This window comes from Macaca mulatta, chromosome X (assembly GCF_049350105.2).
Source record: "Macaca mulatta isolate MMU2019108-1 chromosome X, T2T-MMU8v2.0, whole genome shotgun sequence".
In the NCBI taxonomy this organism is placed as follows: domain Eukaryota; kingdom Metazoa; phylum Chordata; class Mammalia; order Primates; family Cercopithecidae; genus Macaca; species Macaca mulatta.
Genome location: NC_133426.1, coordinates 45,733,426 through 45,745,224, shown reverse-complemented (window position 1 = coordinate 45,745,224; position 11,799 = coordinate 45,733,426). Strand labels below are relative to the sequence as shown.

The window sequence follows — 11,799 nt, the reverse complement described above, 5'->3', positions numbered from 1 at the left end:
TTAAGATACTTTCCGAAATCCATTCTCTATGCACTCGTTCTCCCATTCAAAAAGTTAGTTGTGCAGGCTGATGAGGCAAAAAAATCAATTCCTTTTAAAAAAATCCTAAGAAACTAGAGCCTACTTACAAAACATGCAAAGGGAGAATTTTAAGTAGGTATTACTGCAGAACTGGTTAAAAGTGAATACAGCTGAGTGACAGAATATACCTTTCCTCTGACAATACAGGTCCTTCCCCCTTCTCTCTGGAAGAAACACATCATTGGGGCATGGACTATATAACGGCATAAAATGCAAAGACAGAAACAAAGAAGTTTGCAAGTTCTCTATATTTCTAGCTGTTGAGGCCGTATGTTTAAGAGCTGAAGTTACCTCTAGCGGCGAAACCAGAGCCAGGTATTAAGCAGCCAGAATCCTATGGTAATTGAATACATGACCATTTCTCTCTTGGCACGTTCTTTGTTCTCCTCTTCTAGATGTTGTAAGCGTCTATTTAGTTTGATTATCTGTCGTCTTAACGAAGCTGCACCTGCACCAGTCACGTCATCCAAAGTTCCTTCACTTGTATCTAGGTTTGAAGTGCCATACCTGATGTTGTCACGATGCAGATTAGAAGTGGTAGCAGCAGACCTGCCATTCTGCACAGGTCTGCGATTTTCACCCATCTCATTCACGATATGCTGGTAAGCCCTACGAGTGGAAGACTGGATAAATGACAGAATGCCATGAACAGAGGAAAGATTAGTTCTATTTTCGGGTAACATCTTGGGAAGACAGATCCAAGCTTCTTATGGTGATGGTGTCACGATGAAATAACTCCTGATCAACTGTCTATTTTGGCCAACAACATTTTCACTCAAAGAGCAGTCTCTTTTTAGCTTGCCAACCACACAGATTTCTTCATTTTGAAGGGTTGAAGGAGGTCTTTCTAAATCCTGAAAATCTGGTGGTCTTCCACTTGAAGTACATGAAGTGGTGGTTTTAGTGCCAGAGGTTTAAAGGGAGTTGACTGAATAAGATCAAGATCCACTGGTCTTCAAAACAGAATGTCTCCGTTGTTCTCTGCTGTAACAATCCTCTCTAGAACCTGCATCATCACATTAGCATTTAGAACTCCTTCTTGGAATTCTTGTTCCAAGTCACCATTTGATGATGCTGACTTAATTTTTCTGGGACCCTCATTTGCTGACTAATATCTTTATTGTATTCCATTTCATACTGAAATTCACTAATTTCTTCCATCTCAGCACCAGTAGGAGAAGGAAGTGCTTCCCTACTCACCAAATATGTACCAGCTACTACTTGCTATTTGGCACTATCTGCTCCCTTGCTTCATATTAAATGCTTTAATTTCATTCAAAGTACATGTGCTGGGTTTAGAGCCACTTTTGTTCCTCTGGGCCTGTAGAGAGTTCTCAGTGAGAGCTGCCAGGGTGGGTGCTCTCAGGGGCCATTAGCAAAATGCAGGAAAGAGCTAGGACAAAGCACCTGTCAGGTTGGCCTGTCGCAGACTAGGAGAGCCTCATGTGGTTATTTTAGATACTTTATAATTTAATATAAATTTTACAATAAGGTTTCCAACTTCTATGAAACAACTTGGTGGAATTTAGATTGTGATTACATAAAATGTATCATCTATCTATCTATCTATCATCTGTCTCTCTCCACCTCTACTCACTACTCACTATGACAACTTTTTCTTTACTGCATAACTGTGCTTCCCCTGGAATAAATACTTTTCTTGTTTCTTTTGTTTCCTTAGTTTTCTATGTATTTACACATACTTTTGCTTCCAGACTCTTCTTCATTCCTTCTCTCAATAAATTTGAATACATTAGATATTCCATCAGTTTTATCTTTTTAAACAGAAATATCTCTCTTTTTAAAAATTATTATTATACTTTAAGTTCTAGGGTACATGTGCATAATGTGCAGGTTTGTTACATATGTATACTTGTGCCATGTTGCTGTGCTGCACCCATCAACTCGTCAGCACCCATCAACTCGTCATTTACATCAGGTATAACTCCCAATGCAAACCCTCCCTGAAATATCTCTTAATAAACCTCTGATCTGCTTAAATATAGACAGCTTGCTCCCTAGGCCTGTTGAACACTCTCATCCTATAATCTCCCTTTGCCACCATCTCGGGTTTTTTTTTTTTTTTTGCCACCTTCTTGACTTGGTTCCCCTGTTGCCTTATATATTCCTCTTCCTTGGTTTACCATCTTTCTTAGTGACCACATACTCTAGTAGTTTCCCCAGAAAGAGGGCATGGGAGGTAAAATTTTTAAGACTATATATAATATATATATACTTAAAATATATATATATATGTTCTTTAAAAAAATACATATATATGTGTGTGTGTGTGTGTGTGTGTGTGTATATATATATATATATATATATATATATATATATATATATATGAGACAGAGTCTTTCTCTGTCTCCCAGGCTGGAGTGCAATGGCATGTTCTTGGCTCACTACAACCTCTGCCTCCTGGGTTCAACCGATTCTCCTGCCTCAGCCTCCTGAGTAGCTAGGATTACAGGCATGAGCCACCACGCCTGGCTAATTTTGTGATTTTTTTAGTAGAGACGGGGTTTCACTCTGTTGGCCAGGCTGGTCTCGAACGCCTCACCCCAGGTGATCCACCTGCCTCGGCCTTCTAAAGTGCTGGGATTACAGGCGTGAGTCACTGTGCCTGGCCTTCCTTCGAATTTTGATCACATTGTTCTATTGTTTTCTAGCTTCTAGCATTGCTGTGGAAAAATAAAATACCACAGCCATTCATTATCCTTTATGTAAAAGCTGAGTTTTTGCTGTTGCTGTTTCATCTCTTTCTCTTCAGAGAGAACTTTTATTTGACCTAAGTAATGTAAAACTGCCTTGATGCAGCTCTATCTTCCTTCTTTGTGATAAGCCCTTTCAAATGGAAATTCAAGCTTTTTCAATTTTGGGGAAGATTCTGGAAATTATTTTGTTGCTGATGTCTTCCTTTCTGTTTTTCCATCTTATGTTTGTGGCCACAGGAATAGAAGAGAGGGACAGCTGTTGGTCTTTTCCATAAGTCTTATAGACCTATATGCCTCTTAAACTATCTACATTTCATCATGACTTCAAGAAAACTAAATTATAAATAAGAAAAACAACGAAAACTTAAAAAAATTTTGTAAAGCTTAGGAACTCATAAGTATACCTCAGCAAATGATTTTAGTTACTTCAATTTTCTTCCGCAAAATTAACACAGGTTATTCAGATTAGTATCTTCGGAATGGATTATTTTTGCCTTCATACTTATACTTTTTGGTCTATTTTCTGAGATGCTTTCCAAACTCGTATTGAATTTTTATATTATTGCCAACGGCTCTTCAACTTTTTGTGTATTCCGAATGTTCTTTCCTCGTACCATATTGTTCTAGTTTCATGGATACAATATATTATCTCTCAGAAGATATAAGTAATCCTTTTAAAAGTTTTCTTCTCTCTCCAAAGTTTGTTTCTTGTTTCTTTTCTTTTCTTTCTGGTTGTTTTGTTCACTTTGTTTCATATTTCTCATATCTGATGACCCTTGACTGTCTGAATACATCATACAGCTTTGTACCAATGAGTAGGGTTTTTCAATTGTGGGAGACACTATAATGTGATTTGCCTGATCTATTTCATCAGAAAATCCCTAATGCCAATATCTCTTCTCCCCAACCACCCCAACTCCTGCCTCCCACCCAGTTGGTCAGGTTCCAAAATGAAGACCTTTACAATAGCTTATGAGCATCTGGGAAACTGAAAGAGATGAGAAAGCTGACTGTGTCAACATTTAATAGGCAAATTTCCCCCTCTCTATAATCAACTGTGCCTGGTGTACCTTAGTCCAAAGACCCGCTGTCCTCATTCGCTACAAGAAATAAACCTTCAGTCTCCTGTTAGGATGAAGTAGGATCAGTGTCGACTGCTTGGAGTGGAGGAGGCACTTTGGGACCCCAATTCTTCTTAAATAGATTTTCAGTGAGGTCTCCTGTTTTTAGCCTTACTTTAACTAGCATTTCTACAGCTGCCACCAATTCCTAAGCTGTTAGGAAAAAGTTCTGAGGTGCAAACTGGGTTGTTTCTGGCTTTCCTGCTGCCGGCTTAGAATTCAGCTGAGTTGAGCCTTTTAGGTCAGTTACCATCTATCCATCTGTTTTCTGGCTTCCATAAATTTATTACTGTTGTCTTCTCTCTCTTCTCTTTGTTCTTGTGACTCTATGACAGATGTAAATGTATTTGTTCAGTTGGTCATTGTTATTCAGAACAGTGCTCTCCTTTTAACTTAAATTTATGATAATATTCATGTGTTTTCTAATGCACTTGTTTCCTCCCATTATTCCTGCTGTCCGTCTTTCACCTCAATGTAGCCATATATTTAAGTGTTAAACCTCATTCATGATGCCCACATAATGTTATAAATGACAGTTGCAGAATCCAGTACAACTGTAGGAAGAAACCATATATGTGTGTGCATGCCTGCACACATGCACACATAGGTTAGATTAAACTCCTGGTTTATTCAGGCCGGAATGTAGAATCTTCTTGGAAATAAGGTAGCTACCTTTCCACTGCCTGTGCTAGCATCTCTTGGAAGCTTCTATTAACATTTAACATGCAATCTTGGGTTTTTCTTTTGTTTTTTTGATCTGAGGAATTCATTTTTTGACTATGTCACAGTACCATTGAGGAAGCATTTACACAGATAATGTTTTTCCTTAGAAGACAATATTTAGATATATTCTGGAACATTAAAGACAATCTAGAGGGTAAATGTGATAATGATTCTTTAGCTAAACTCAGTGTCAGCAAGATTTATGCTTATTTAAAGGATAAAACAGAGTGAGTGCCCAGAAGTCCCTGGATAATCTCTGTATCCTTCTTCTCAGTGTCCTGGAAAGCCTATTTCCCCATTAGTCCATGCACAGGTGTAATACAATATCTTATTTTTTTTTTCTGGGGTGGCTCTGATCGTGTTTTTGGTCAAAGGATCATCTAGCATTAAATTTTAGAACAGTTTCCCAAATGTGTGACTTGGTGTTGATGGAATATGGCAATGTTGATGTCCAGAGGAATCTTGGTATAGAAGCCATTTATTGCTCTGGCAACCATTAATATTATCTGTGGCATCACACTTTTTTAGTCCTAAGCAATTATTGACCCATGTAAGTCATGCAGAAACTTTCAGTTTTAAAGAGTATGCTTTCACCCTCGATGTTCTGCCAAATGGTCTTTCTCCCAGGAATACATTTTAGTTTTATGTAATGGAGCGCAGTAGGACTCTGTTTCCTATGGGTTGATCTAGTTATAGAAGCTTCCAAAAATGTCATAAGGTGCTGGAGACCTTCATGTGGTCTTATAGAAGGTGCTGCAAGGGCTACAGTGATTGGTACAGCCTACTTTTGGAGAACCTTTTTTTTTGTTTAGCATCTAAATGGCAAATATAAGTGAGTTCAAAAAGACCTATAAGCCAGGCACTGTGGCTCACACCTGTAATCCCAGCACTTTGTGAGGCTGAGATGCGGGGATCACTTGATGTCAGGAGTTCAAGACCAGCCTGGCTAATGTGGCAATAACCTGTCTCTACTAAAAAATACAAAACTTAGCTGGGTGCTGTGGTGAATGCCTGTAATACTAGCTACTTGAGAGGCTGAGGTGGGAGGATTGCTTGAACCTGGGAGGCAGAGGCTGCAGTGAGCCAAGATCACACCACTGCACTCCAGCCTGGGCCACATAGTAAAACTCTGTCTCATAAGAAAAAGACCTATAATTAGAAACAAAGTGACTTTTTTCTGTTTCTGTAAAGAATATCCTTACTGTTTTGATAAGGATTGCATTGAATCTGCTTTGGTTAGTATGGACATTTTAACAATTTTAACAATATTAACAATATTAATTATTTAACAATATTAATTCTTCCAATCAGTGAGCATGGGATATCTTTCCATTTATTTGTGTACTTTTCAATTTCTTTCATCAATGTTTTATAGTTTTCATTGTGGAAATATTTCACCTTCTCGGTTAAATTTACTCCCAGGTATTTCATTTTTTTATAGCTATTGTAAATGGAATTGTTTTCTTGATTTCTTTTTCAGATAGGCTGCTCTCTCTATATAGATATTCAGATATATACTATCTATTAATCTAATATTATTAATGTTGATTTGGTATTCTGTAATTTTATTGAATTCATTTATTAGTTCTAACAGTTTTTTTTGGTGGAGTCTTTAGGATTTTCTATTTGTAAGATCATGTCATCTGCAAACAGGAATAGTTTCACTTCCTCCTTTCCAACTTGGATGTGTTGTATTTCTTCCTCTGGCCTAATTGTTCTGGTTAGGACTTCCAGGACTATGTTGAATAGAAGTGGTGAAAATGGGAGTCCTTATCTTGTTCCAGATCTTGGAGGAAAAGCTTTCAACTTTTTCCAGTTCAATATGATGTTCACTATGGGTTTGTCAAATAAGGTCATTATTATGTTGAGGTATATTTCTTCTTTACCTAATTGGTTGAGAGTTTTTATTATGAAAGGGTGTTGAATTTTGTCCAATTTTTTTTGCATCTCTCGAAATGATCATATGGATTTTGTTGTATGGAACCACAAAACACCCTAAATAGCCAAAGCAATCTTGAGCAAAAAGAACAAAACTGGAGGTATCACATTACCTGACTTTAAAATATACTATAAAGCTATAATAACCAAAACAGCCTGGTACTGGGATAAAAAATAGACACATTGACCAAAGGAACCAGAATAGAGAGCCCATGAAAAAATTTACACATTTACAGCCAACTGATATTTGACAAAGATGTCAAGAATACACATTGGGGAAAGGACAGTCTTTTCAATAAATGTATTGGGAAAACTGGATATCCACATGCAAAACAATGTTATTAGGTCCTTATTTCTCATCATATGCAGAAATCAACTCAAAATGGCTGCATATTATTTCATGGTATATATGTACCACATTTTCTTTATCCAGTCTGCCATTGATGGGCACCTGGGTTGATTCCATGTCTTTGCTATAATGAATAGTACAATAATGAACACATGCGTGCATGTGTCTTTTTGGTAGAATGATTTTTTGGGGGGCTGTATATACACAGTAATGGGATTGTGGGGTCTATGCAGCCATAAAAAAGAATGAAGTCATGTTCATTCAGCAACATGCATAGAGCTGCAGGCCGTAATCCTAAGCAAATCAAAGCAGGAACAGAACATCAAATATTGCATTTTGTCACTTACAAGTGGGAGCTAAACATTGAGCTCACATGGACATAAATGTGGGAACAATAAACACTGTGGACTATTAGAGGGTGGAGGGAGGGGGTGGGTTAAAAAACTATCTATTGGATACTATGCTTACTACCTGGGTGATGGGATCCGTACTCCACACCTCAGCATCACACAATATTCCCATGTAACAAATCTGCACATGTACCCCCGTATCTGAAATAAAAGTTGAAATAAAAAAGAAAAAAACTCTAAAGAAATAAACACAAAATGGATTAGACTTAACCGCAAAACCTGAAACTATGGAACTACTAAAATAAACAGGGAAAATGCTTCATGACATAGATATAGAAAATGATTTTTTGGATAAGACCTCAAAAGCACAGGCAACAAAAGCAAAATTGGACAAATGGAACTATATTAAACTAAAAAGCTTATTCGTAGCAAAAGAAACAATCAGCAGAGTGAAGATATAACCTACAGAATGGGAAAGGATACTGGCAAACTATACAAACTATGGGGGCTAATTTCCAAAATATGCAAGGAACTCAACTCAAAAGCAAGAAAACAAACAACACTATTAAAAATTGGCAAAATGCCTGAATAGACACTCTGTAAAGAAGATATACAAGGGGACAACAGGTATACAAAAAATGTTCAGCATTGCTAATCATCAGCGAAATGCAAATCAAAACCGCAGTGAAATATCGCTTTATACCTGTTAGAATGACTATATCAAAAAGACTATTACAAAAAGTGTTGGTGTGGATGTGGAGAAAAGGTAATTCTTACACACTGTTGGTGTGAATGTAAATTAGTACAGCCACGATGAGAAACAGCACTGAAGCTCCTCAAAAAACTAAAAAGAGAACTACCATATGATCCAGCAATACCACCACTGGGTATATATCTAAAGTAAATAATATCAGTATATCAAAAAGACATCTCCACTCCCATGTTTACCACTATTCGCAATAGCCAAGACGTGGAATCAACCTAAGTGCCCATCAACAGATAAGTGGATTAAAAAAGTGAAATATATATATATATAGAGAGAGAGAGAGAGAGATTTATATACATGTATATGTATACACATATATACACACATATGTGTATATATACGTATATACACACATGAGTATATACACACATATGTGTGTATATACGTATATACACACATGAGTATATACACACATATGTGTGTATATACGTATATACACACATGAGTATATACACACATATGTGTGTATATACGTATATACACACATAGGCCCATATGCCATGTATGACAGCATGAATGAAACTGGAAGATATGATGTTAAGTAAAATAAGCCAAGCACAGGAAGATAAATACTGCACGATCTCATTCATCTGTGGAACCTAATAAAGCTGATCTCACAGAAGAGGAGAGTAGAATGATGGTTACCAGGGGCTTGGGTGATTGCAGCATGGGGGGAATTGTTGGTCAAAGGATATACAATCTCAGTTAGACAGGAGGAGTAAAACAATTGTACAGAATGGACAAATATATAGAAAGGGAAACTAGACAAGTGACCGCCTGGGGTTGGGGGTTGGAAGGGAGAGGATAGAAGGGAGTGGAGAGAAATAGGGAGTGACCACTAACGGTTATGGAGTTTCTTTATTAGATAATGAAAATGTTCTCAATTTGATTATGGTGATGGTTGTACAGCTCTGTGACCATACTAAAAACCATTGGATTGTACATTTTAAATGAGTGAATTGTATATTATGTGAATTATATCTCAATAAAGCTGTTGAAAAAGAAAGTGAGAGTGTTTCATCAAGGTATAAATAGCTAAATAACCTACATTTATTCATAAAATAAAGCAATATAATAAGTGTGACCAATCTATGACTGAATGTTATCTTTTTTTTTTTAAATTGCCACTTAAAATTTCTGTTTAAATAAGTACCTTTTTTTCCTCTTTGGTACAGAGATGATAAATCCAGACATTTTTGCACCAGCAGAGCTTAGTGAGCTGTAGCCATTGTGAAAGCAGCCACCGAAGGGGATTTCACCCATGAGTCAAGGAAAGCCGGACTCTCATGCCCTCAATTTTATTCTTTCTTTGAAATTTCCTTTAGCAAGTTTATGTGTTTTACACGTTTGGCAGTAGAGTCAAAGTTAAATAATCAACAGTATTCAAGTCTTGAGGCATTTAGTCCTTTTTGCAAATTGGATTTTTCTCATTTGAACTCTCAGCTCAGATTCAAGGAGTTCAGTCTAAGTCTGTGCTCTCACATTAAGGAATAAGCAAAGTTCATTCCCATGTTGTTCTTTTCTATAGGATGGCTGTTACTAAGTTAATATAATTCTTTTTTTTCTTTTTTGAGACAGACTTTCACTCTGTCACCCAGGCTAGAGTGCAGTGGTGTGATCTCAGCTCACTGCAACCTCTGTCTCCCGGGTTCAAACAATTCTCCTGCCTCAGCCTCCCGAGGAGCTGGGATTACAGGCGCCTGCCACTATGTCCAGCTAATTTATATCTATATTTAGTAGAGATGAGGTTTCACCTTGTTGGCCAGACTGGTCTCGAACTCCTGGCCTCAAGTGATCCACCCATCTTGGCCTCCCAAAGTGCTGGGATTACAGGTGTGAGTCACCATGCCAGGCCAAGTTAATATAATTCTTTTTTTTAAACAACTAGTATTATATGTTTTAAGAGCCTGAATCAGAAATGTAAGAAAACCCTCTCAAATCTACATTTTTCAAACTATTTAAAGAGAACAAACCCAGACTCAAATTTCAAGATGACATTTTTTAAAAGACTGCACAAACTACATTTTTCTGCTGCTCTGTAAGAGGATTTTTTTGTAACTTCTTAATGTCTGTTATGTGGCTCACATGGCTTTTGGCCAAAGTTACCGTTTATGCTTATACTTCATCTCTTGTAGAAATATTCTTGCCTGCCTTTTCAGTGCCTCATCCACACATGGCCTATGATTAATCACTATTCACATTTTAATTAGTTCCAAGACTAAGCATAGAATTGAAGAAAATGTTTAATCCTAACATATACATCCCAGTTGATGGTGTGCATTTCCAAAGTTGTATATCATATTAAGAAAAGACCTGAATGAAAAGGCAAAAATGGATTTCTTTTTTGAGATGGAGTCTCACTGTGTCGCCCAGGCTGGAATGTGGTGGCGCGATCTCAGCTCATGGCAGCCTCCACCTCCCTGGTTCAAGCAATCCTCCTGCCTCAACCTCCCGAGTAGCTGGGATTACAGGTACCCACCACCATGCCCGGCTAATTTTTAAATTTTTAGTAGAGAAGGGATTTCTCTATGTTGGCCAGGCTGGTCTTGAACTCCTGACCTCAGGTGATCCACCCACCTTGGCCTCTCAAAGTGCTGGGATTACAGGTGTGAGCCACTGCCCCCAGCCAAAAAAGGAATTAAAAAAAAAATCTAAACCCTGATGCCATTCGCTGGAAGATTTATGGCTTTAAAAATTCCCTCTATAGTCATTTGACAATCAATTTTCTCTCTGGTCTGGATTGCACATGCTAAAGATATGTTTAGAGTCTTTGTGCTCCTTTCCAATATTACAAGGACTCAGTTGTGTTGGTTTGTCGTTTTAAGGTCCTATTTTCCAAACAACCTCATAGCTGAGAAGAAACTAAAAAAATTGAATATTGAGTCTGAAACATATTTTATAAGTTTCTTTTAAAGCATACGACCTTCTCAAACTCTTATAGGTCCAGAGATGCCAGCAATTTATAGTAATAGATAATCTCCCTCATTTTACAGATGAGGGCACTGAATCCCAGCTAGTAAGCCAAGATATGTATCTGCTTTTGGCAAAACAACTTTAAAGGATGTAAGCAATAGCATGAATGTATCAAACCAATGTGGCAGTGAAGCTCTAATTTTGAATTATTTTTTAGCACACAATAAATGTGAAGAAAAAAATTATATATACACACACACACTATGTACATGTATATGTAAATATATTTGAGTTTCAGAAGAGGCTTAACTAACTGGACTCTGAACATTCCTAGTCTACGTTCTTAAGAGTAATACCAACCAATGAATATGAGGTTTGAATACTACCCAAATTTTGTAAAGAACTTGCTTTGAGAATTCAATTCTATAGACATTTATAATGCCTGCCATGTGCAAGGCACAGTGTCAGATGCTAAGAAGGCGTTGCATTTCCTTTAACAAATAATCCCAAAATCTCAGTAACTAAACACTTAGGTCACAGTCCAATGCATTTAGCAAGTGTTGGCAGGATGACGGGGTGATCCAGGCTTTATCCAGTCTGGTGGCTTTATGTGACAGACTAGATTCTCACCAAACCCAGCCAGTGTTGAAGATGGCAGAGTAAATTAGTTAAGGTAAGTTATACACAATAGTATGCTGAGACAGGTTTGTACAGGTTCACAAGAGCCACTGATTAGCATCTCTTTCCAACTCCAAGTTCAGTAAATGTTGAAAAAATGATCACTTTGGTAGCTTGAAAACAGCCATGGTGGGAGGATTTACATCACAGAAATCAGCAAACA

General features: G+C 37.4%; 1 pseudogene; it reads right to left on the bottom strand.

Moving 5' to 3' along the window:
* Positions 1–374: 374 nt before the first annotated feature.
* LOC710192 (mitochondrial fission factor-like) lies at positions 375–1,242 on the bottom strand (annotated as a pseudogene).
* Positions 1,243–11,799: the final 10,557 nt, after the last annotated feature.